At 43.1% G+C, this 24322-nt stretch overlaps 1 non-coding gene across 1 annotated transcript; it reads right to left on the bottom strand.

The window, feature by feature from the left end:
- Positions 1-981: 981 nt before the first annotated feature.
- Positions 982-1088, bottom strand: LOC133069770 (U6 spliceosomal RNA). The gene has a single exon (XR_009695985.1). It is a non-coding gene; the product is annotated as a U6 spliceosomal RNA (small nuclear RNA).
- Positions 1089-24322: the final 23234 nt, after the last annotated feature.

Below are 24322 nucleotides of genomic sequence, written 5' to 3'. Positions count from 1 at the left end.
ATTTGGATGTTACAACTACCCAGGGAACTGAAACTGAAGCAACTGTGCCAAGCAAGAGTGGACTCTACAGATATAAAATCCTAATGTTACATGACCTTTCTGTTTGACTTCAAGTGAGCAGCACACTGCAATATCACTATAGGATCATTGCTGTTGACCAGGAAGCTATCTACAAGAGGACAGTCAAATGAGAAAGGAGAAATTACAGATACCACTGTCTTCAATTAAAATTTCTTCTTTGTGCTCTGAAAATAAGTTTTCATATTCTAAAGGAAAACTGCCAGATCTGTGCTCCCTCAATTCCAGCTATGGCATGCCACGCACATGCATCGAGTCCACCCTGGAACCCAAGGGAAATGCTTTGCTCTTGTTCATCTAACCAATCATTTATTCATCCAACCATCTATTTTTATCCTACATACTTGTCAAGACCAAATCTGAGATGCTTTGCTTAATTATTTAATTCTACTTATTTCTTCCTTTCCTGAACACCTGTAACATAGCTATTGGCCTCATGCATTCTAGCATGTAGTGATTCATGCATGACGTGGGTTGTCCTCAGGGGCAGTCACAAACACAAATGACTCCCAAGGGCTAGGCAGATCATGTAAATGAAGTCTTCTCCATGAGTCAGCTAATAAAGAGTTCTAAGCAAGGGAGGTAACTAGAGAATGGGTGTTCTCAGTAATGGGCAATCACACCTTTACTCTAGTCAACCACTGCCTGGCAGTAATGCAGGTTAAGGGTCACATATCTTCTAGTTTTTTGAGAGAAGCCAGATATCCAGCTTTGGATGTGATCTTTTTTTTTTTTTTCCTTTATTTATTTATTTATTTTTTCAGTGGGTTTTGTCATACATTGATATGAATCAGCCACAGATTTACATGTATTCCCCATCCCGATCCCCCCTCCCACCTCCCTCTCCACCCGATTCCTCTGGGTCTTCCCAGTGCACCAGGCCCGAGCACTTGTCTCATGCATAAAAATATGGAACGCTTCACGAATTTGCGTGTCATCCTTGCGCAGGGGCCATGCTAATCTTCTCTGTATCGTTCCAATTTTAGTATATGTGCTGCCGAAGCGAGCACTGGATGTGATCTTTTAAAATGACAATTTTACAAAAACACTATGTAGGACAAACAGAACAGGTGCTTCACACTATAGGTTTGTAGCCTCTGACATAAGTTTTCCCTCTCCAAAAGGCAATGAGCTTCTTGAGCTCATTGTTTCTGAATCCCCCACAGCAGCTCATGCAGTAACTAACATGAGTAATAAATGCTTGACAAACGACCATCCAACTTTGCAGAATACCACATTCAAGCCAAGCAAAATCATTGCCTCAGCTGATGCTCCGTAGCCTATAGGTGATGAAAAGTCTTCCCCTAAAATTCATTTATGTATTAAAGCTTCCCACTCTGCCCCCGAATCTGGTGGGTCTTGATGTATTTGTCTGGCAGGTATAAATATGGTTTTAATGTGTTCTTTGCCATCTTTTCATAAAATTCCCTCTCAACCTCAACTTTCCATTTTTTTGTAGCTACCACTAATAGGGTAAACTCACTACCTCTTTTCTATCATTTCATTTGCTTCTCACACATCCTTCCACATATACCATTCCTTAGGAATCACCCTCAATAATAAGGCCAACAGTGACCTCTTTTTATTTTTATTGGAGTTTAATTGCTTTACAATGTTGTGTCACTTTCTGATGTACAACAAAGTGAATCAGCTATATGTCTACATATATCCTTTCCCTCTTGGACCTCCCTTCCACCACCCCCCAGCCATCCCAGCCCTCTAGGTCATCACAGAGCACCGAGTTGAGCTCCCTGTGCTATACAGCAGGTCCCCACTAGCTATCTGTTTTACACATGGCAGTGTGTATCTGTCAATCCTAATTTCCCACCATCCCCTCCGCCATGTCCACATGTCTGTTCTCTATGTCTGCATTGCTATTCCTGTCCTGCTAATAGGTTCATCAATACCATTTTGCTAGATTCCACATGTATGTGTTAATATACGATGTTTGTTCTTCTCTTTCTGACTTACTTCACTCTGCATGACAGACTCTAGGTCCATCCACATTTCTACAAATGACCCAATTTCACTTTCCTTTCCAATTTCCTTTTTATGGCTGAGTAATATCCCATTGTATGTATGTATTGCACATAACGATACAGCTGAGAAAGCCCAGAGATAAATCCACACACCTATGGTCACTAATTTATGACAAAGAAGGAAAGAATATACATGGAGAAAAGATAATCTCTTCAATAAGCAGTGCTGGGATAACTGGATAGCTACACATAAAAGAATGAAATTAGAATACTATCTGACACTATACACAAAAACAAACTTTAAATGGATTAAAGACCTAAATGTAAGACCACACACTATAAAACTCAGACACGAAAATATTCGAAAAACACTCTGACATAAATTATAACAAGATGTTTTTTGACCCACCTCCCAGAGTAATGAAAATAAACAAATGGGACCTAATTAAACAGGGACCTCTTTGATGTTGTGTGCAGTGATGGTAATTAGTGCTTTCATCCTCCTGTCTGACTTGTACCAGGCTACAGCATTTGATGTTATTGATTATTTCCTACTTTTTGAATCTCTTTTGGTCCTTAGCCTTTGGAGGCTCTACTGCTTCCTTAATTTTCTTTCACCTTCCTAGATATTCCTCATCACACTCCTTTTCTCGTGCAATTCCTAAAAACGCCAGTTTCTTGCAGGTTTTATCCCAGGCCCTCTTCTCTCTCCCTCCACACATTCACCCTGAATGACCTTACCCTCTCCCATGACTCTGCCCCAACCTCTGCCCCAAGAGTACTGATGACCCCAGCTCTACCATCTCCGCTCCAGACTCATCTAATCAGCTGCCTTCTGGCAGTGTCTGTCTCCATTGATACTTCACACTCACAAGTCCAAGGCTGAGCTCATCAGCCCCACTCTGCCCCTGCTTCTTCTCTTCCTGCTTCACTGTTCTTTGTGAGAGGCGTGCCATCCACCTAGTGGCCCAAACATGAATTTCGCAACCCTCTCCCGTGTTGGCTTGTCCAACAAGCACGAAAAGGTACGCGCTTGAAATGCCAACAAAACAGAGTGCCAAAGATTTATTTGGGAAGTGTTCAGTGCTTTTAAAAAAGTGTCAAATAAGCCATTCTAGAATAAAACAAACTTTCTGAAATTCCTTACACTTACTTTAAAAACATTTTAAAATTCATTTTTACTGAAGTATAGTTGCTTTTCCGGTGGCTCAGTGGTAAAGAATCCACCGAGGAGGATTCTCCAATGCAGGAGACAGATGTGGGTTCTATCCCTGGGTCAGGAAGCTCCCCTGGAAAAGGAATGGCACCCCACTCCAGTATTCTTGCCTGGAGAATCTCATGGAGGGAGGAGCCTGGTGGGCTGCAGTCCACGGGTCACAAAGAGTCGGACATGACTTGGCCACTAAATAACAACAGAACGGTTGCTTTACATTGTTGTGCTGCTTTACAATTCTGTATTCGCTTCCGCTATACGACAAAGTGAATCAGCTATCTGTATACATATATCCCCTTCTTTTCTGAATTTCCTTTCCATTTAGGTCACCACAGAGCACTGAATAGGGCTCCCTGAGCTATATCAGTTCTCATTAGTCATTTATTTTATGTTGCTGTTGTTAAGTCACGTTGGACTCCCGTGGACCACAGCCTCCCAATCTCCAGTCATGAGATTTCTCAGGCAAGAATACTAGAGTGGGTTGCCATTTCCTTCTCCGGGGGAATCTTCCTGACCTAGGGATCAAACCCATGTCGGCTGCACTGGCAGTTGGATTCTTTACCACTGAGCCACCTGGGAAACCAACTACTTTATACACAATATCAATAGTGTATATACATCAATCCCAATCTCCCACTTTATCCCAACGCTCCTTTCCCTCTTCCTTGTTATTGTTTAGTCGCTAAGTTGTGTTCAACTCTTTGCTACCCTATGGACTATAGCCTGCCAGGCTCTGTGCATGGGAGTTCCCAGGCAAGAATACTGGAGTGGGTTGTCATTCCTTCTCCATCCCACTTCCTTACACCTACTTTATTTTGAATGATGTATACAGGATGGCCATAACTTTTTCAGGGCTGAGAACCAGTACATTCTCACTATAACCATAGTTATCCTCAGCCATCCCTTCTCCTCAGCCACCCCTTTTCCACATCCAATTGGTTCCTAAGCCCTGTTGATTTTGCCTCATTGATAACAGCCGAGCCAACTCTAATGGAATCTTTGCTGTCTACTACCCAGATTCTTATAGCAGCCTCTTAACTAGCTCTTCCTTTCTATTCTTTCTTCACAGAGGAAATATCTGCTTCCTGTACATCACTCTCTTGTGTCAAAAATCTGTTCATTGACATTTAGTAACTTCAGGGAAGTTCCAACTACTTAGCCTGGTTGTCATGGCCCTGCACACCTTTTTGCCCCGCACTTGGCCTCCTCAATTCCATGCCCTGCTTCATCTCTAGCCTTGGCCCTCAATTGTCCATGCTTACTCCACCCCTGCACCCCACCATGTCCCTGAACCTGAGGAAATGGTCTGCAGAAGAATGAAAAAAAAAAAAAAAAAAGAAATCAGAATTTAAACCTCTAGTGTCCAGAAAAGAAATGGCCCAGGTCCCTCCACCTCTTAAAAGTTTCTAAAGGAGAAATGAGCAGACACAGAGATAGTCCTCAGCTAGGAAATCATTTCCTTGGGATTGTCTTTTGGGCACAGCTTTTGCTCATCAAATGCAGGTAGATGGGTTACTGGGGCTACATGCAGAAAAGGGTCATTGTCTTCTTTCTCTCAATGCCCGGCTCAGTGTGAGTATCTTCACGTCACCAGCCACGAGCCAGCCTCTCAGCTGATTGAACTCGTGTCTGCTGTAAACAGGGCCGGGCAGAACGCTCCGTGTACCTCCGGCTGGGGCTCAGCCTTGGCTGGGGAGGATGGCATTACTCACTTGGAGCCCCATCCTCGCCTCCCGCCAACACTGTGTGCCCATTTTCACCAGGGAACTAAAATGGGGATGGAGGGGGAGGTGGGAGAACAGAGAGGAGCGGGGCTGTTTGTTCTCTTCTTGGTGTTAACAATACAACATCTGTTCCCCAGCCTGGCAGCTGGACCAAAGTGAAATGATGTGAGCATTTGTTGGCCTCTGGATCAGGGGGTGGAGTGGGAGAAGGCAGGAGGGAGGGGTACACTGAGGGCTGAAGCCTCCCTGAACAATAACAACGGCAACACTAATGAGAACATCTTCAATACTACTTGGCAGGCAGGTCGGTGGAACACACAGAGCCGAGTAACTTGTTCTGGCTGATCCACGCAGTGTAACTAATGCACCTAAGAGCGATCTGTGTGCCTTTTAAAAAGAATCACCCAATTAAAAGGATAGTGTTTAGCTGGTAAATACCTGTTTTGGCTTGTGCACTCTGATAGAAAACGTCTTTGTTAGTATCTAAGAGTGAGGCTGAAGGAGGTGAGGCTAAAAGAGGTGAGGCTGAGAGGTGGAAAGTGAAGGAGAACGAGAGTTGGAGGGAGAGAAGCAAGGGGAAACGAAGGACCCACAGCCCCCAGGCTTCTCCCCTCCCTTCCTCCTGTTCCTTCTAGTTCTCTGATGCTGAATGCTGCTCAGGCAGTGGGCCACGTCTCTCTTCTCTCCACACTCACCCTTAAGAGTTTTCATCCAGTCTCGTGGTGTTTGTACAAAGTGAAAGTCGCTCAGTCATGCTTGCCTCTTCATGACCCCATGGACTGTAGCCCGCCAGGCTCCTCTGTCCATGGGATTCTCCAGTCAAGAATACTGGAGTGGGAGGAGGAGCCAAGATGGCGGAGGAGTAGGACGGGGAGACCACTTTCTCTCCTACAAATTCATCAAAAGAATAACTGAACGCAGAGCAAACTTCGCAAAACAACTTCTGATCGCTAGCGGAAGTCATCAGGCACCCAGAAAAGCAGCCCATTGTCTTCGAAAGGAGGTAGGACAAAATATAAAAGATAAAAAGTGAGACAAAAGAGCTAAGGACGGAGATCCGTCCCGGGAAGGGAGTCTTAGGCGGCATTGCTTGCGGTAGGGTCCGGGCCTGAGTGCCCTGAGGACAATCGGAGGGAGCTTCTGTGAGTTGCCAACTTGAACTGTGGGAGACCAAAAGAGAGAGAGAGAATTAACCGGCCGAACACACTGCCGGCCGTTCGCAGAACAAAGAGACCGAGAAAGTCCAGAGAAGAGCTCGCAGGCTGCGGACCGGCCCAGCCCCGCCAGAGGCAGGAGGCAGAGGGGGAGGGGAAGGTCGCGGCGAGACACAGGGCGCAGGCACCCGACCGGCGCGGGCGGGGACTGGGGCTGGGGACGCGGAGGGCAGAAGGCGCGCGCACCCGACTGGCGCCAGCGGAAACTGAGACTGGGTCCGCGGAAGGGAGTGGGCGCGCCACACCTGGGGAGAGTGCGCCCACCAAGCCCCTGGCTGCCTGGACCGCTCTGACGGGGAAAGCACTGAGAGCGGGCGCAGCTTTTCGTTCCGCGCTTTTGTGGAACACCCGAGGGCTGGAACCTCGCGCAGCGCGGGGCGCGCTCCATATAGAACAGCCGGGAGCCTGAGCAGCGCAGATGGAGAAAGCAGTGTCAGCCCCTCCCCGCGGCGCCAGCCCCTCCCCGCGGCGCCAGCCCCTCCCCGCGGCGCCAGCCCCTCCCCGCGGCGCCAGCCCCTCCCCGCGGCGCCAGCCCCTCCCCGCGGCGCCAGCCCCTCCCTGCCCCGCAGAGCGACGGAACTAGCTACCTAAATAAGAGTCCACCTCCGCCTGCCTGTGTCAGGGCGGAAATGAGGCTCTGAAGAGACTGGCAAACAGAAGCCAAATAAACAAAGGGAACCGCTTCAGAAGGGACTGGTGCAACAGATTAAAATCCCTGTAGAAAACACCGACTACACCGGAAGGGGCCTGTAGATATCGAGAAGTGTAAGCTGGAACGAGGAGCTATCTGAAACTGAACCGAACCCACACTGACCGCAACAGCTCCAGAGAAACTCCTAGATATATTTTTACTTTTTCTTTTTTTTTTCTTTTTTCTCTTTTATTTTCCTTTAAAATTCCCTACTACTCCCCCATTACTCCTTAACTTTCATTTCCATAGATTTTTATGATTTTTTTAATTAGGGGAAAAAAATTTTTTTTTCTTTTTTTTTCTTTCCTTTTTCTCTTCTATTTTCTATGTTTCTTTTTCTCTTATTTCTTTTAAAGTCCTCTAGTACTCCTCTACTACTCCTTAATTTTCATTTTCAATACACTATAACCTTACCAAAAAAAAGAAGAGAAGCCCTATTTTTAAACCGAAGATTATTCTCTCCCAATCTTGACTCTCTGTTTTCTACCTCAGAACACCTCTATTTCCTCCTTTCCCCTTCTCTTCCCAATCCAATTCTGTGAATCTTTGTAGGTGAGTGGGCTACGAAGAACACTCTGGGAACAGACAGCTGCGTAGATCTGTCTCTCTCCTCTTGAGTCCCCCTTTTTCTCCTCCTGCTCATCTCTATCTCCCTCCTCCCTCTCCTCTTCTTCATGTAACTCTGTGAACCTCTCTGGGTGTCCCTAACGGGGGAGAATCTTTTCGCCATTAACCTAGAAGTTTTCTTATCAGTGCTGTATAGTTGGAGAAGTCCTGAGACTACAGGAAGAATAAAACTGAAATCCAGAGGCAGGAGACTTAAGCCCAAAACCTGAGAACACCAGAAAACTCCTGACTACATGGAACTTTAAGTAATAAGTGACCGTCCAAAAGCCTCCATACCTACACTGAAACCAACCACCACCCAAGAGCCAATAAGTTTTAGAGCAAGACATACCACGCAAATTCTCCAGCAACACAGGAACATAGCCCTGAACATCAACATACAGGCTGCCCAAGGTCACACCTAACACATAGACCCATCTCAAAACTCATTACTGGGCACTCCATTGCTCTCCAAAGAGAAGAAATCAAGTTCCACGCACCAGAACACTGATGCAAGCTTCCCTAACCAGGAAACCTTGACAAGCCAATCGTCTAACCCCACCCACGGGGTAAATCCTCCACAATAAAAAGGAACCATAGACCTCCAGAATACAGAAAGCCCACTCCAGACACAGCAATCTAAACAAGATGAAAAGGCAAAGAAATACCCAACAAGTAAAGGAACATGAAAAATGCCCACCAAGTCAAACAAAAGAGGAGGAGATAGGGAATCTACCTGAAAAAGAATTTAGAATAATGATAATAAAAATGATCCAAAATCTTGAAAACAAAATGGAGTTACAGATAAATAGCCTGGAAACAAAGATTGAAAAGATACAAGAAATGTTTAATAAAGACCTAGAAGAAATAAAAAAGAGTCAATTAAAAATGAATAATGCAATGAATGAGATAAAAAACACTTTGGAGGGAACCAAGAGTAGAATAATGGAGGCAGAAGATAGGATAAGTGAGGTAGAAGATAAAATGATGAAATAAATGAAGCAGAGAGGAAAAAAGAAAAAAGGATCAAAAGAAATGAGGACAACCTCAGGGACCTCTGGGACAATGTGAAACGCCCCAACATTCGAATCATAGGAGTTCCAGAAGAAGAAGACAAAAAGAAAGGCCATGAGAAAATACTCGAGGAGATAATAGCTGAAAACTTCCCTAAAATGGGGAAGGAAATAGCCACCCAAGTCCAAGAAACCCAGAGAGTCCCAAACAGGATAAACCCAAGGCGAAACACCCCAAGACACATATTAATCAAATTAACAAAGATCAAACACAAAGAACAAATCTTAAAAGCAGCAAGGGAGAAACAACAAATAACACACAAAGGGATTCCCATAAGGATAACAGCTGATCTATCAATAGAAACCCTCCAGGCCAGAAGGGAATGGCAGGACGTACTGAAAGTGATGAAAGAGAATAACCTACAACCTAGATTACTGTATCCAGCAAGGATCTCATTCAGATATGAAGGAGAATTCAAAAGCTTTACAGATAAGCAAAAGCTGAGAGAATTCAGCACCACCAAACCAGCTCTTCAACAAATGCTAAAGGATCTTCTCTAGACAGGAAATGCAGAAAGGCTGTATAAACGTGAACCCAAAACAACAAAGTAAATGGCAACGGGACCACACCTATCAATAATTACCCTAAATGTAAATGGGTTGAATGCCCCAACCAAAAGACAAAGATTGGCTGAATGGATACAAAAACAAGACCCCTATATATGCTGTCTACAAGAGACCCACCTCAAAACAAGAGACACATACAGACTAAAAGTGAAGGGCTGGAAAAAAATATTTCATGCAAACGGAGACCAAAAGAAAGCAGGAGTCGCAATACTCATATCAGATAAAATAGACTTTCGAATAAAGGCTGTGAAAAGAGACAAAGAAGGACACTACATAATGATCAAAGGATCAATCCAAGAAGAAGATATAACAATTATAAATATATATGCACCCAAAATAGGAGCACCGCAATATGTATGGCAAACACTAACGAGTATGAAAGAGGAAATTAATAGTAACACAATAATAGTGGGAGACTTTAACACCCCACTCACAACTATGGATAGATCAACTAAACAGAAAATTAACAAGGAAACACAAACCTTAAATGACACAATGGACCAGCTAGACTTAATTGATATCTATAGGACATTTCACCCCAAAACAATCAACTTCACCTTTTTCTCAAGTGCACACGGAACCTTCTCCAGAATAGATCACATCCTGGGCCATAAATCTGGTCTTGGAAAATTCAAAAAAATTGAAATCATTCCAGTCATCTTTTCTGACCACAGTGCAGTAAGATTAGATCTCAATTACAGGAAAAAAAATTGTTAAAAATTCAAACATATGGAGGCTAAATAACACGCTTCTGAATAACCAACAAATCATAGAAGAAATCAAAAAAGAAATCAAAATATGTATAGAAATGAATGAAAATGAAAACACAACAACCCAAAACCTATGGGACACTGTAAAAGCAGTGCTAAGGGGAAGGTTCATAGCATTACAGGCTTACATCAAGAAACAAGAAAAAAACCAAATAAATAACCTAACTCTACACCTAAAGCAATTAGAGAAGGAAGAAATGAAGAACCCCAGGGTTAGCAGAAGGAAAGAAATCGTAAAAATCAGGGCAGAAATCAATGCAAAAGAAACTAGAGACCATAGCAAAAATCAACAAAGCTAAAAGCTGTTTTTTTGAAAAAATAAACAAAATTGACAAACCATTAGCAAGACTCATTAAGAAACAAAGAGAGAAGAACCAAATTAACAAAATTAGAAATGAAAATGGAGAGATCACAACAGACAACACTGAAATACAAAGGATCCTAAGAGACTACTACCAGCAGCTCTATGCCAATAAAATGGACAACTTGGATGAAATGGACAAATTCTTAGAAAAGTATAACTTTCCAAAACTGAACCAGGAAGAAATAGAAGATCTTAACAGACCCATCACAAGCAAGGAAATCAAAACTGTAATCAAAAATCTTCCAGCAAACAAAAGCCCAGGACCAACCAGATGGCTTCACAGCTGAATTCTACCAAAAATTTAGAGAAGAGCTAACACCTATCTCACTCAAACTCTTCCAGAAAATTGCAGACGAAGGTAAGCTTCCAAACTCATTCTATGAGGCCACCATCACCCTAATTCCAAAACCAGACAAAGATGCCACAAAAAAAGAAAACTACAGGCCAATATCACTGATGAACATAGATGCAAAAATCCTTAACAAAATTCTAGCAAACAGAATCCAACAACATATTAAAAAAATCATACACCATGACCAAGTGGGCTTTATCCCAGGAATGCAAGGATTCTTTAATATCCACAAATCAATCAATGTAATACACCACATTAACAAATTGAAAGATAAAAAGCATATGATTATCTCAATAGATGCAGAGAAAGCCTTTGACAAAATTCAACACTCATTTATGATTAAAACTCTCCAAAAAGCAGGAATAGAAGGAACATACCTCAACATAATAAAAGCTATATATGACAAACCCACAGCAAGCATCACCCTCAATGGTGAAAAATTGAAAGCATTTCCCCTGAAATCAGGAGCAAGACAAGGGTGCCCACTCTCACCACTACTATTCAACATAGTGTTGGAAGTTTTGGCCACAGCAATCAGAGCAGAAAAAGAAGTAAAAGGAATCCAGATAGGAAAAGAAGAAGTGAAACTCTCACTGTTTGCAGATGACATGATCCTCTACATAGAAAACCCTAAAGACTCTACCAGAAAATTACTAGAGCTAATCAATGAATATAGTAAAGTTGCAGGATATAAAATTAACACACAGAAATCCCTTGCATTCCTATACACTAACAATGAGAAAACAGAAAGAGAAATTAAGGAAACAATACCATTCACCAATGCAACAAAAAGAATAAAATACTTAGGAGTATATCTACCTAAAGAAACAAAAGACCTATACATAGAAAACTATAAAACACTGATGAAACAAATCAAAGAGGACACAAACAGATGGAGAAACATTCCGTGTTCATGGATTGGAAGAATCAATATTGTCAAAATGGCTATTCTACCCAAAGCAATCTATAGATTCAATGCAATCCCTATCAAGCTACCAACGGTATTTTTCACAGAACTAGACCAAAGAATTTCACAATTTGTATGGAAATACAAAAAACCTCGAATAGCCAAAGTAATCTTGAGAAAGAAGAATGGAACTGGAGGAATCAACCTGCCTGACTTCAGACTCTACTACAAAGCCACAGTCATCAAGACAGTATGGTACTGGCACAAAGACAGAAATATAGATCAATGGAACAGAACAGAAAGCCCAGAGATAAATCCACGAACCTATGGACACCTTATCTTTGACAAAGGAGGCAAGGATATACAATGGAAAAAAGACAACCTCTTTAACAAGTGGTGCTGGGAAAGCTGGTCAACCACTTGTAAAAGAATGAAACTAGAACACTTTCTAACACCATACACAAAAATAAACTCAAAATGGATTAAAGATCTAAATGTAAGACCAGAAACTATAAAACTCCTAGAGGAGAACATAGGCAAAACACTCTCCGACATAAATCACAGCAAGATCCTCTATGACCCACCTCCCAGAATATTGGAAATAAAAGCAAAAATAGACAAATGGGACCTAATGAAACTTAAAAGCTTTTGCACTACAAAGGAAACTATAAGTAAGGTGAAAAGACAGCCCTCAGATTGGGAGAAAATAATAGCAAATGAAGCAACAAAGGATTAATCTCAAAAATATACAAGCAACTCCTGAAGCTCAATTCCAGAAAAATAAATGACCCAATCAAAAAATGGGCCAAAGAACTAAACAGACATTTCTCCAAAGAAGACATACAGATGGCTAACAAACACATGAAAAGATGCTCAACATCACTCATTATTAGAGAAATGCAAATCAAAACCACAATGAGGTACCATTACACGCCAGTCAGGATGGCTGCTATCCAAAAGTCTACAAGCAATAAATGCTGGAGAGGGTGTGGAGAAAAGGGAACCCTCTTACACTGTTGGTGGGAATGCAAACTAGTACAGCTGCTATGGAAAACAGTGTGGAGATTTCTTAAAAAACTGGAAATAGAACTGCCATATGATCCAGCAATCCCACTTCTGGGCATACACACTGAGGAAACCAGATCTGAAAGAGACACGTGCACCCCAATGTTCATCGCAGCACTGTTTATAATAGCCAGGACATGGAAGCAACCTAGATGCCCATCAGCAGACGAATGGATAAGGAAGCTGTGGTACAATACACCATGGAATATTACTCAGCCGTTAAAAAGAATTCATTTGAACCAGTCCTAATGAGATGGATGAAACTGGAGCCCATTATACAGAGTGAAGTAAGCCAGAAAGATAAAGAACATTATAGCATACTAACACATATATATGGAATTTAGAAAGATGGTAACGATAATCCTATATGCAAAACAGAAAAAGAGACACAGAAATACAGAACAGACTTTTGAACTCTGTGGGAGAAGGTGAGGGTGGGATGTCTTGAAAGAACAGCATGTATACTATCTATGGTGAAACAGATCACCAGCCCAGGTGGGATGCATGAGACAAGTGCTCTGGCCTGGTACACTGGGAAGACCCAGAGAAATCGGGTGGAGAGGGAGGTGGGAGGGGGGGTCGGGATGGGGAATACATGTAAATCTATGGCTGATTCATATCAATGTATGACAAAACCCACTGAAATGTTGTGAAGTAATTAGCCTCCAACTAATAAAAAAAGAATACTGGAGTGGGTAGCCATTCCCTTCTCCAGAGGATCTTCCCAACCCAGGGATCAAACCCAATGTCTCCAACATTGCAGGCAGATTACTTACCATCTAAAATCTGATCCATTCCCTGTTTATACCGCTGGCACCGACATGCTTTCCAGCCTCATATAGCTGACTGCCTGCTTGTCACCTCCAATTGGATATCTAAGGCAGAGGTCCCCAATCTTTTTGGCACTGGGGATCAGTTTCCTGGAAGACAGTTTTTCCATGGGGGCTGGAGGATAATCTATGGGATGATTCAAGTGCCCCTATGAGAACCTAATGCCACCCCTGATCTGACAGGAGGCAGAACTTGGGCGGCAATGTGAGTGATGGGGAGCGGTTGTAAATACAGATGAAACGTATCTCACTTGCCTGCCACTCATCTCCAGCTGTGTGGTCGGTTCCTAACAGGCCACAAGTTTGTGGCTTGGGTGTGGGGGACCCCTGACCTAAGGCATATCCAGCCAAGCATCCCCCAGTGAGATTCTGACAGCCTCCATCTCCCAAACTTTCTCTCCCACAGTCTGTCTTCCTCTCTCAGTGAATGGCAACTTCACCCTTCCTTGACATTCCTCTTCCTCTCACATCCCACAACAAAACTGTTAGAAAAACCTGTTAACTTTACCTTCAAAATGGAACCCAGAACCCAATCACTTCTCCCCATTTCAACCACTGTCCCTATGCTCCAAGCCATCATTAGCTCTCATTCAGTTCATGACAACAGTCTCCGGACTGCTCCTCTTCTGCTTATGAGTTCCCTTCCCAGTTCATCCAATCTATTATCAAGGCAGCAGTCAGAGCGCTCCTATAAAACTGTAGCTCAGATCCAGTCACTCTTCCTCTCAAATTCCACCAGATCCTCTTTGCACTGGTAGAAGTCAAAGTTCCTACAATAGCCTGCAAACTTCTCTGTGACTTCTCAGGCTGTTAACTCTGCCTGAAACACACCAGGCACACTTCCAGGACTCTTCCTGAACTGCTTGTCTCTCATATTTTTGCTTATCTTACTGTCTCATTTTTAGGCCTCTATCTCAGCATCTCCTAATCTCCTTTCTTAGTTAATTTTTCTCTATAACACTTGTCTCATCTAACAAGTTATATCTCTACTTATTTATTTTGCTTGTTGCCAATGATGATTCAAATGGCACGAGACTGTAAGACAGCTACCACCCAGAACCACAAGCAGTCCCCATTCTAGGTGTAACAAGGGTTTTTGGTGTTGTTGAAAAGAAGAATAATGTTCTGTATTTAGTTTCTGGTTCATGATGATGTTCAACATTTTTGTTTTTGACTTTTTTTTCTGTGCGGGGGGTCAGAATTAGAAAAATTCATCAGCAGACTGAACAGGCACACAATAGTGAGAATGCGTAATTAACGCCTTCATCACGATCGGGATATGAAAATCAGCATCTGCAAGATTCTTTTCATTGGGTTTTATCATCATACTTTTTGTAGCCTTTTATTACTTCTTTCCTCTTAAATTTCTGTTTCAACTTCATTTCTATGTATAAGCTAATATTAAGAGGTATCAGTGTTAATCTTGCAGTATTAAATCCATCTTCTTTTCCATCCATAGGTCAGGAGAAATAGGAAAAGTGCTGTATTCCCATCTTTGCTAGTCAAGGCAAATATAAAACTTCTTGGTTCTATGTGAAAGGCTGACAGACCTCTGAGTTATAGATCTTATGTCTTAAAAGCTCTTTTGACAGTGGCAGGAAGAAATACTTGAAAGTGGTGGTAATTAAGTGGAGAGTCCTTAAAATTAGTGACAGTTTCAAATCAAATGAAATTAACAGTTAAAAGACTCAGGTAGGAGACCGTTTTGATGTTCCAGATTTATTCTGCTTCCGTTGTTTTAAAAGATCAGAAATCTTAGCATGGCTAAAATGGCTTCTCTAAGTGTTCTTTAAAAATACTTCTGGCATTTTGTGAAGAGAAAGTGTAAGTTTATTGCAGCTAAGGGATGTCAAAGATTCATCTAAATTTGATTGCCAAATGACAGTCTGTCAAGTATCTGAAGACAGGTGTTATGTCTCATGGAGGTCTGCAGTTTTCTTGAGTAGATATACTAGCCTCCTTCAACTATTTCTTATACGACAGGGCTGCCTCATTCTGGGTATTTTTGTCTAGCTGTCACTCAGCGTGGTTGTCAATCTAGAAGTGTGATACCCAGACCTGGATTTACCACTTCAGATGTGGACTGACCTGAATATAAGAGACTGGTATTTCTACAGTCCCTCTGCAGAATTTTTTTAACTTCTTTTCATCCTAACTTCATCAACATTAGTTTGTCACCCACATCACAGTACTGGTTCACAATACCTTGTAGTCAACTCAGACCTCTAAAGTATCTGTTATTATTTCTTTCTCTTGAACAAGAGTAACTTTTTAAACTTTTTATTTTGAAATAATGATTGATTTCAGGAAACTGCAAAGATAATACAAAGAGATCTCAAGTACCACTCTTCCAGTGTCTCCCAATGGTACTTCTTACTTAACTATAATATAATATCAAAACCAAGAAATGAAATTTGTGCAATGCATGGGCATAGTTCTTTGCCATTCTAACTATTTTTTTGACTTAAAAAAATCTAAGTTTGTTAAATAACAAACCCTGTAACTACATGAGCTTCTTCAGATGCCATCCTCTTTCTTCTATATTGGGATAACTTATATTGTTAGAGTTGGACTTTTTTAGAGCTTCTCATTCACTTCCCTCTTTAACATTTCTTAACACTGCCTCTGACAAAAAAAACAACCAACCAACCAAAGAACAAAACAATAACAACGAAAAAACCCAAAAAACCAACCCTCCTCTCTCAGCATCCTACATCAACAAAATGGTACCACCTTTCACTCAATTAGTCAAACTAAAATTCTTGAGAGACATTGTTGCTCCCCCCTTCGCTTATACCCTAAATCCAATTCATTAGCAAATCCTATCAATTTTATGTTAAACATTTATTTTCTTTTTTCCCTCACTGTAGCCACATTGGTCTAAGCCACCATCACTCTGGCCTCCACTCTGGCCTCCTAACTGACTTCTCAGTTCAATGCTTGCACCCTGGAGTCTACTTTCCACAGAAAGCACAGACTTATCTGAGTCACTAGCACTACTCTGCTCAACACTTCCGTGCAAATTTGGAGAATTTTTCACATTTATAAAAATGATTTTTTGGGGGCAGAAAATGACAGCAAACTCTTATCTGAATCTATTGAGGATGACATAATGGTCTTTGGTTGCAGCAAGTGAGACTGCAGTCAGAGGGAAAGGAGAACTGGATGAGGTACAGATAAAACTACCCCTGGTGGGTTCCCCTTGTTCCTTGCTTTGAGCTGACCTGATACTAATTAAGAGTCCGTGGAGACGGGGCTTCTCTAGTGGTCCAGTAGTTAAGAATCCACCTGCCAATTCAGGTGACATGGGTTCAATCCCTGCTCCAGGAAGATCCGACATGCTGCAGGGCAACTTAGCCTGTGTGACATGACTACTGAACCTATGCTCTAGAGCCCATGAGTCACAACTACTGAGCCCACAGGCCACAAATACTGATGCCTAGAGCCTGTGCTCTGCAACAAGAGAAGCCCCTGCAATGGGAAGCCCATGCACCACAATTAGAGAGTAGCTCCCACTTACCATAGCTAGAGAAAGCCCATGTGTATCAATGAAGAGCCAGTGCAGCCAAATATAAAATGAAATAAAAAAATAAATCTTAAAAAAAGGAAAGAGTCTGCAGAGACGCCTTGCAGTGACTGTTGTAAGGATGCTGCTCAGAATACACCCGTTACGCTGCTCTGTGTCCCTTTCATGAGGACCCTTCAGAAAAAGCTTTCCCTAGTTTTAGTATCAGCCTTCGTTCAATTATTCAGCCAATATTCACCAAGGCTCCTCTCAACTGCTAGTCTCTCTCTTAAGGGGTACAGGCTAGGTCTTGTGCTCATGACCTTCTGTAATGGGAGAGACACACAATAACCATGTTCTCAAATAAATGAGTTAAATGTTTTCATGCGGTGATTAGGTACTATGAGAAAAAACAAGCAGACTGAAGCAATCTCACCATAGGCTTATAGGGAAGAGGAACCGCTTTTGAGTAGGCAGTCAGAAACCACTTCTCCAAGGATGGCACTTTGAGCTGAGGTCCAAATGACAAGAACAAGTCAGATGTGTGAAGATCGGAGGAAAGAGGAAAAACAGGTGCAAAGGCCTGAAGCCAGAAATGACCTTGATGTTTTCAAGGAACAAAAAGGAGACAGGGTGGCTGACACGTGGTGAGGAAACAGTCGGGGTACGAGCTGTTGAGACCAAAGGTCCAGAAGGACCTGTGCCCCAGGCATGCTAGGGGAAGGGGAAGCTGCTGGAGTTGAGAAACACACCTGGGCTCTCTGCCAGGCAATCTCTGGGCTCCATGAACAGGTATCTTCACCTGCTTCCCCCTTTCTCATCTCCTGCTCAACAGTTCGGGGCCAGATTCACGACCTTTGGTAAGTGCCTGGGAGCCTGCATTGTGTATTAACTCCATCCCTGGCACCATCTCGTGCCCAACTCTGTGTGTCCTTTTTCTCTTTAATACTTCTTACCGTAGCTAGTTTTGGTTTATATCCTCTTTCAAGTAAGTCACCTCCTGTTTTGTTTCAGATGAAGGCAGGTGGACAATGTGTACACTCAGGGACAAGGTGAACACACAGAAGAAATGGCAGAGGAATGGGGAGAGTGACATCTCCATCATGGAGTCTTCAGAATGGGATGGCATGGCTTTTTATCTATCCGGCTAAACTCAGAGGTTGGCTCCCCTGTCTTTGACTTTCTGCTCCTTGGGTTCTAGCATGAGGAAATGGGTTTGGAGGGGACTACTCTTTATTAGTGAGAAACTTTATTTTTGGGGGCTCCAAAATCACTGCAGATGGTGACTGCAGCCATGAAATTAAAAGACGCTTGCTCCTTGGAAGAAAAGCTATGGCCAACCTAGACAGCATATTAAAAAGCAGAGACATTACTTTGCCAACAAAGGTCTGTCTAGTCAAGGCTATAGTTTTTCCAGTAGTCATGTATGGATGTGAGAGTTGGACCATAAAGAAAGCTGAGCGCTGAAGAATTGATGCTTTTCAAGTGTGGTATTAGAGAAGACTCTTGAGAGTCCCTCGGACTGCAAGGAGGTCTAATCAGTCAATCCTAAAAGAAACCAGTCCTGAATATTCATTGGAAGGGCTGATGCTGAACCTGAAACTCCAATACTTTGGCAACCTGATGCAAAGAACTGACTCATTGGAAAAGACCTTGATGCTGGGAAAGACTGAAGGCAGTAGGAGAAGGGGATGACAAAGGATGAGATGGTTGGATGGCATCACTAACTCAATGGACATGAGTTTGAGCAAGCTTCGGGAGTTGGTGAAGGACAGGGAAGCCTAGTGTGCTGCAGTCCATGGGCTCACAAAGAGTTGGACCCAACTGAGTGACTGAACTGAACTAAACTCTTTATTAATGGGCTTCCCAGGTGGCACTAGTGGTAAAGAATCTGCCTGCCAATGCAGAAGACATAAGAGATGTGGGTTTGATCCCTGGGTTGGGAAGCGCCCCTGGAGGAGGGCATGGGAATCCACTCCGGTATTCTTGCCTAGAGAATCCCATGGACAGAGGAGCCTGGCAGGCTGCAGTCCGTAGGGTTGCCAAGAGTTGGATACAACTGGAACAACTTAGCACGCACTCATGCACTATTCATTAGTCGCCTGTCTAGAAAGGAAAGGAGAAAGAGAGGGAGATATACTGCCAGGGGTTTGCATTCAAGGCCCCCTAAGAGGTATACAAAACCTTCTAGAACTAACACCCCAAAAAGATGTCCTCTTCATTATAGGGGACTGGAATGCAAAAGTAGGAAGTCAAGAGCTACCTGGAGTAACAGGCAAATTTGTCCATGGAGTACAAAATGAAGCAGGGCAAAGGCTAATAGAGTTTTGCCAAGAGAACACACTGATAATAGCAAACACCCTCTTCCACAACACAAGAGAAGATTCTACACATGGACATCACGAGATGGTCAATACTGAAATCAGACTGATTATGAAGAAAGTGGGGAAAACCACTAGACCATTCAGGTATGACCTAAATCAAATCCCTTACAATTATACAGTGGAAGTGACAAATAGATTCAAGGGGTTAGATCTGATAGACAGCTTGAAGAACTATGGATGGAGGTTTGCGACATTGTACAGAAAGCAGGGATCAAGACCACCCCCAAGAAAAAGAAATGCAAAAAGGCAAAATGGTTGTCTGACGAGGCCTTACAAATAGCTGAGAAAAGAAGAGAAGTGACAGGGAAAGGAGAAAAGGAAAGATATATCCATTTGAATGCGGAGTTCCAAAGAATACCAAGGAGAGGTAAGAAAGCCTTCCTCAGCGATCAATGCAAAGAAATAGAGGAAAACAATAGAGTGGAAAAGATTGGAGATCTCTTCAAGAAAATTAGAGATACAAAAAGAATATTTCATGCAAAGATGAGCACAATAAAGGACATAAATGGTATGGACCTAACAGAACCAGAAGAAGAGGTGGCAAGAATACACAGAAAAACTATACAAAAAAGATCTTAATGACCCAGATAACCACGATGGTGTGATTGCTCACCTAGAGTCAGACATCCTGGAATGAGAAGTCAAGTGGGCCTTAGGAAGCATCACTACAAACAAAGCTAGTGGAGGTGATGGAATTCCAGTTGAGCTATTTCAAATCCTAAAAGATGATGCTGTGAAAGTGCTGCACTCAATATGCCAGCAAACCTGTAAAACTCAGCAATGGCCACAGGACTGGCAAAGGTCAGTTTTCATTCAAATCCCAAAGAAAGGCAATGCCAAAGAATGTTCAAACTACCACACAATTGCACTCATCTCACACGCTAGCAAAGTAATGATCAAAATTCTCCAAGCCAGTCTTTAACAGTACATGTATTGTGAACTTCCAGATGTTCAGGCTGGATTTAGAAAAGGCAGAGGAACCAGAGATCAAATTGCCAACATCTGTTGGATCATCAAAAAAGCAAGAGAGCTCCAGAAAAATATCTACTTCTGCTTTATTGACTAAGCAAAACCTTTGACAGTGTGGATCACAGCAAACTGTGGAAAATTCTTAAAGAGCTGGGAATACCAGACCATCTGACCTGGCTCCTGAGAAATCTGTATGCAGGTCAAGAAGCAACAGTTAGAACTGGACATGGAACAACAGACTGGTTCCAAATAGGAAAGGAGTACGTCAAGACTGTATATTGTCACCGTGCTTATTTAACTTATATACAGTGTACATCATGCGAATTGACAGGCTGGATGAAGCACAAGCTGGAATCAAGACTGCTGGGAGAAATATCAATAACCTCAGATATGCAGATAACAACACCCTTATGGCAGAAAGTAAAGAACTAAAGAGCGTCTTGATGAAAGTGAAAGAGGAGAGTCAAAAAGTTGGCTTAAAATTCAACTTTCAGAAAACTAAGATCATGGCATCTGGTCCCATCACTTCATGGCAAATAGATGGGGAAACAATGGAAACAGTGACAGACTTTATTTTGGGGGGCTCCAAAATCACTGCAGATGGTGACTGCAGCCATGAAATTAAAAGATGCTTGCTCCTTGGAAGAAAAGCTATGGCCAACCTAGACAGCATATTAAAAATCAGAGACATTACTTTACCAACAAAGGTCCGTCTGGTCAAAGCTATGGTTTTTCCAGTAGTCATGTATGGATGTAAGAGTTGGACATAAAGAAAGCTGAGCGATGAAGAATTGACGGTTTTGAAGTGTGGTGTTGGAGAAGACTCTTGAGAGTCCCTTGGACTGCAAGGCGATCCAACCAATCCATCCTAAAGGAAATGAGTCTTGAATATTCATTGGAAGGGCTGATGCTGAACCTGAAACTCCAATACTTTGGCTACCTGATTCAAAGAACTGACTCATTGGAAAAGACCCTGATACTGGGAAAGATTGAAGGTGGGAGGAGAAGGGGAGGATGACAGAGGATGAGATGTTTGGATGGCAGCACCAATGCGATGGACATGAGTTTGAGTAGGCTCCAGGAGTTGGTGATGGACAGGGAAGCATTGTGTGCTGCAGGCCATGGGGTTGCAAAGAGTCGGACATGAGTGAGTAACTGAAATGAAGAGGTAAAGATGGGTCCCGATGAAAATGGGGAATGTACTCGAGATCCCGGATACCTAAGAGACCACAGACCATCCAAAGATCCAAGGAAGTTAATCCCATAACTTTCTGGAGTGAAGGGACAAAAAGGATTGGGAATGTCAGGTATTTCCCTCAAGAGTTATCTAGAATTCTGTGAACATCTCAGGGCGCTATGGTCTCCAGAGGCCCTTGGCTCAGGGGTGATTCCAAGTGTAGCAGAGCCATCCCGGGTTGACCACTGACCCCTGGTCATCTCCAGCACTTGGCTGAAACAGACTTGAGGTTTTGAGAAGATACATAGACCAGGGGTCTTGTCATGTTGTGGTAACTACCCTGTTCTTCCCTGTCAATCTATCATCTTAAGAAAGAAAGGTAGGCACTCAGAGTGGGTGTGTGATTGGGGTGAGGCAGGGGAGAGTCACCCACAGGTTCTCTCTAGGATAAGGGACAAGACAAAGGCCTGAGATCATTCTACAGGCAATGAAATAGCATATCTGTTTTGCTTTAAAATACTGTGTGTGTGTTAGTTACTCTGTCCGACTCTTTTGCGATCCCATGGACTGTAGCTTGTCAGGTTCCTCTGTCCATGGAATTCTCCAGGCAAGAATATTGGAGTGGGTGGTTGTTTCCTTCTCCAGGGGATCTTCCTGACTCAGGGACCAAACCGCAACATCTCCTCCGGCTTTTTCATTGGCAGGTGGACTCTTTACCACTGAACCACTTGGGAAGACCGTACATGAGCTTATATGTAATTTTTTCAAGCCATCATCTCTTTAGCCTGTACTCTTCCGCCCATGAAAAAAAGGTAGAGGGTACATTTCTTCTTCATGATTTTGCTTTTTCACATTCCTTTTTAATCTGGCCTCTGCCACAATTGGCAGCAGAAGTGCTGATCTATCATGAGAAGGTTTCTCTTGGGGAAGCATGGCCAAGGCAGCAGCAGGAAGTACAGGAAATCTCATGAGACAGTCTGTTCTTGAACACTTGCCTGCCTTCTTCTGCAGACTCACAAGGTAAAGAGAAACGTCTGAGACACAGGGGAGGTGGTGGGAGCAGAGGCCCAGTTCTTAACTGTTTGAGGTTCACCCACAACTGGCAAAATAACCACAGGGCACAACTGTTAGACTCCAGTCAGGCCTGCGGCCATGGTGCTACATGTTGAGATACTTTTGTTTCTAATGGGTTCTAAGCACCCAGGGAGCCCAGCAGTTAGAAGCAGCAGTGAAAGGCTGCTGCTGTGTCTGCAGGCACTATAATATGCTGGCTCATGATAAGATGCTGCTAGGGTTGTCCTGGAGTGGTCATGTGAGAGGTGAGGCATGGTGGTCTGGTCTCATGAGGCAACAAGATAGCGGCTTCCAAGGGGAAGTCTGGGTCATAGATCGGAGCCAACTTCTTTGGAAGACTCAGCCTGGGGCCCTGTGACCACTCTTGTACTTTTGGCCAATTCAGTTAACTGATCACACACAAATGTGAGCTCCGGGATGAAGACATGGGCCCCAACCCCCAAACTTTTAAAAGTTTCATCACTTGTTATTAAGACAAAGGGAGAAAGAGAGTGAAAGAGTGAGAAAGGAAACAAGACAAGACGGAGAGTGAAAGAAGGAAAAGAAAAAAGAAAAGCTTTCTCTGGCACATCTTTGGCAAGTGTTGCTTCCTGATACAGCAAGGTCCATTCTTAGAAATGGCTGGGCTTCACTGCCAAGGGTTAGAAGAAAGGAAGACGGGCCCCAGGCTGAATGCTCTGACCCAACCCAATCCACCCAGGCACATGCCCAACCTCCGCACTCTATCTTTTGTTTTCCACCACTTCTGATCCTCTAGTGCATACCTTGAGAGCTGGAAATTCTGGGATGATTTGCTTCTACCGTATGTATACCAAAACCACCAGGCCAGTCATAGCAGCTTCTTTAGAGACAGCATCTAATGAACCCAGTGGATGACTTCTTCAAGCAAGTTAGTCAACCTAATTTGGAGGAAGAAAGAGAAGCAGGTCAAAATATGGCCAGAGATCAGAGATGGACCCTGGACCAGCCATCACCAGTCTAGGATTCTAAAACCCCCTCTCTGCTACTTCTCTTGCCTGAAGCAGAACTCCTCCCTAGGCTGAAAACAGGAAGAACAGAGCTGGGTTTTGTCAGAGTCTGAGTGGATGGATTAGAGCCTGAAACAGGATCTGCCAGTCAGGAGACCGGGACTGAGGTCCCACCAGTGTGATCAGGTGAAGACTATCATCTGACTTGTCCACTGGCCATGCTGATAAGGCCCCTGACCTGTTGTGGCCTGTCCTAATTTAAACGGAAGGCCTCTCAGGTGGTGCAGCGGTAAAGAATCTGCCTGCCAATGCAGGAGATGCAAGAGACACAGGTTCAATCCCTGGGTTGGGAAGATCCCGTGGAGAAGGAAATGGCAACCCGCTCCAGTATTCTTATCTGGGAAATCCTGGGGGAGGATTTCCGAGGAGCCTGGTGGGCTACAGTCCATGGGATTGCAAAGAGTTGGGCAAGGACCAAGCACAAACACAACTGAATAACTGATTCACAAAATGCAATCAATGATATATATGATCCAAACACTTAATTTGTCTTCCTAAGGTCAGATATAATTATTTATTTGAAAATGGATGTTCTCCTCCCAGTTCCCCACTGCCCATAGGTAACTTGGTGATTGAACTTCTGACCACAATTTTTAAATCTATAATACAATCAGGCTCTAAAGGTGAACATTTCTTTAATAGATGTATAACACTGACAGTAAAATTAAAGGTGTATTTAAACAACCTTTTCCCAAAGCCTGGGAGTGTCTCATTTATTTGAGATGAGAGGGGCTGTGAACTCCTGCTGGGCA

This window comes from Dama dama, chromosome 14 (assembly GCF_033118175.1).
Source record: "Dama dama isolate Ldn47 chromosome 14, ASM3311817v1, whole genome shotgun sequence".
NCBI lineage: Eukaryota > Metazoa > Chordata > Mammalia > Artiodactyla > Cervidae > Dama > Dama dama.
Note: the sequence above shows the minus strand (reverse complement) of the source record. Positions and strands in the feature narration are given on the sequence as shown.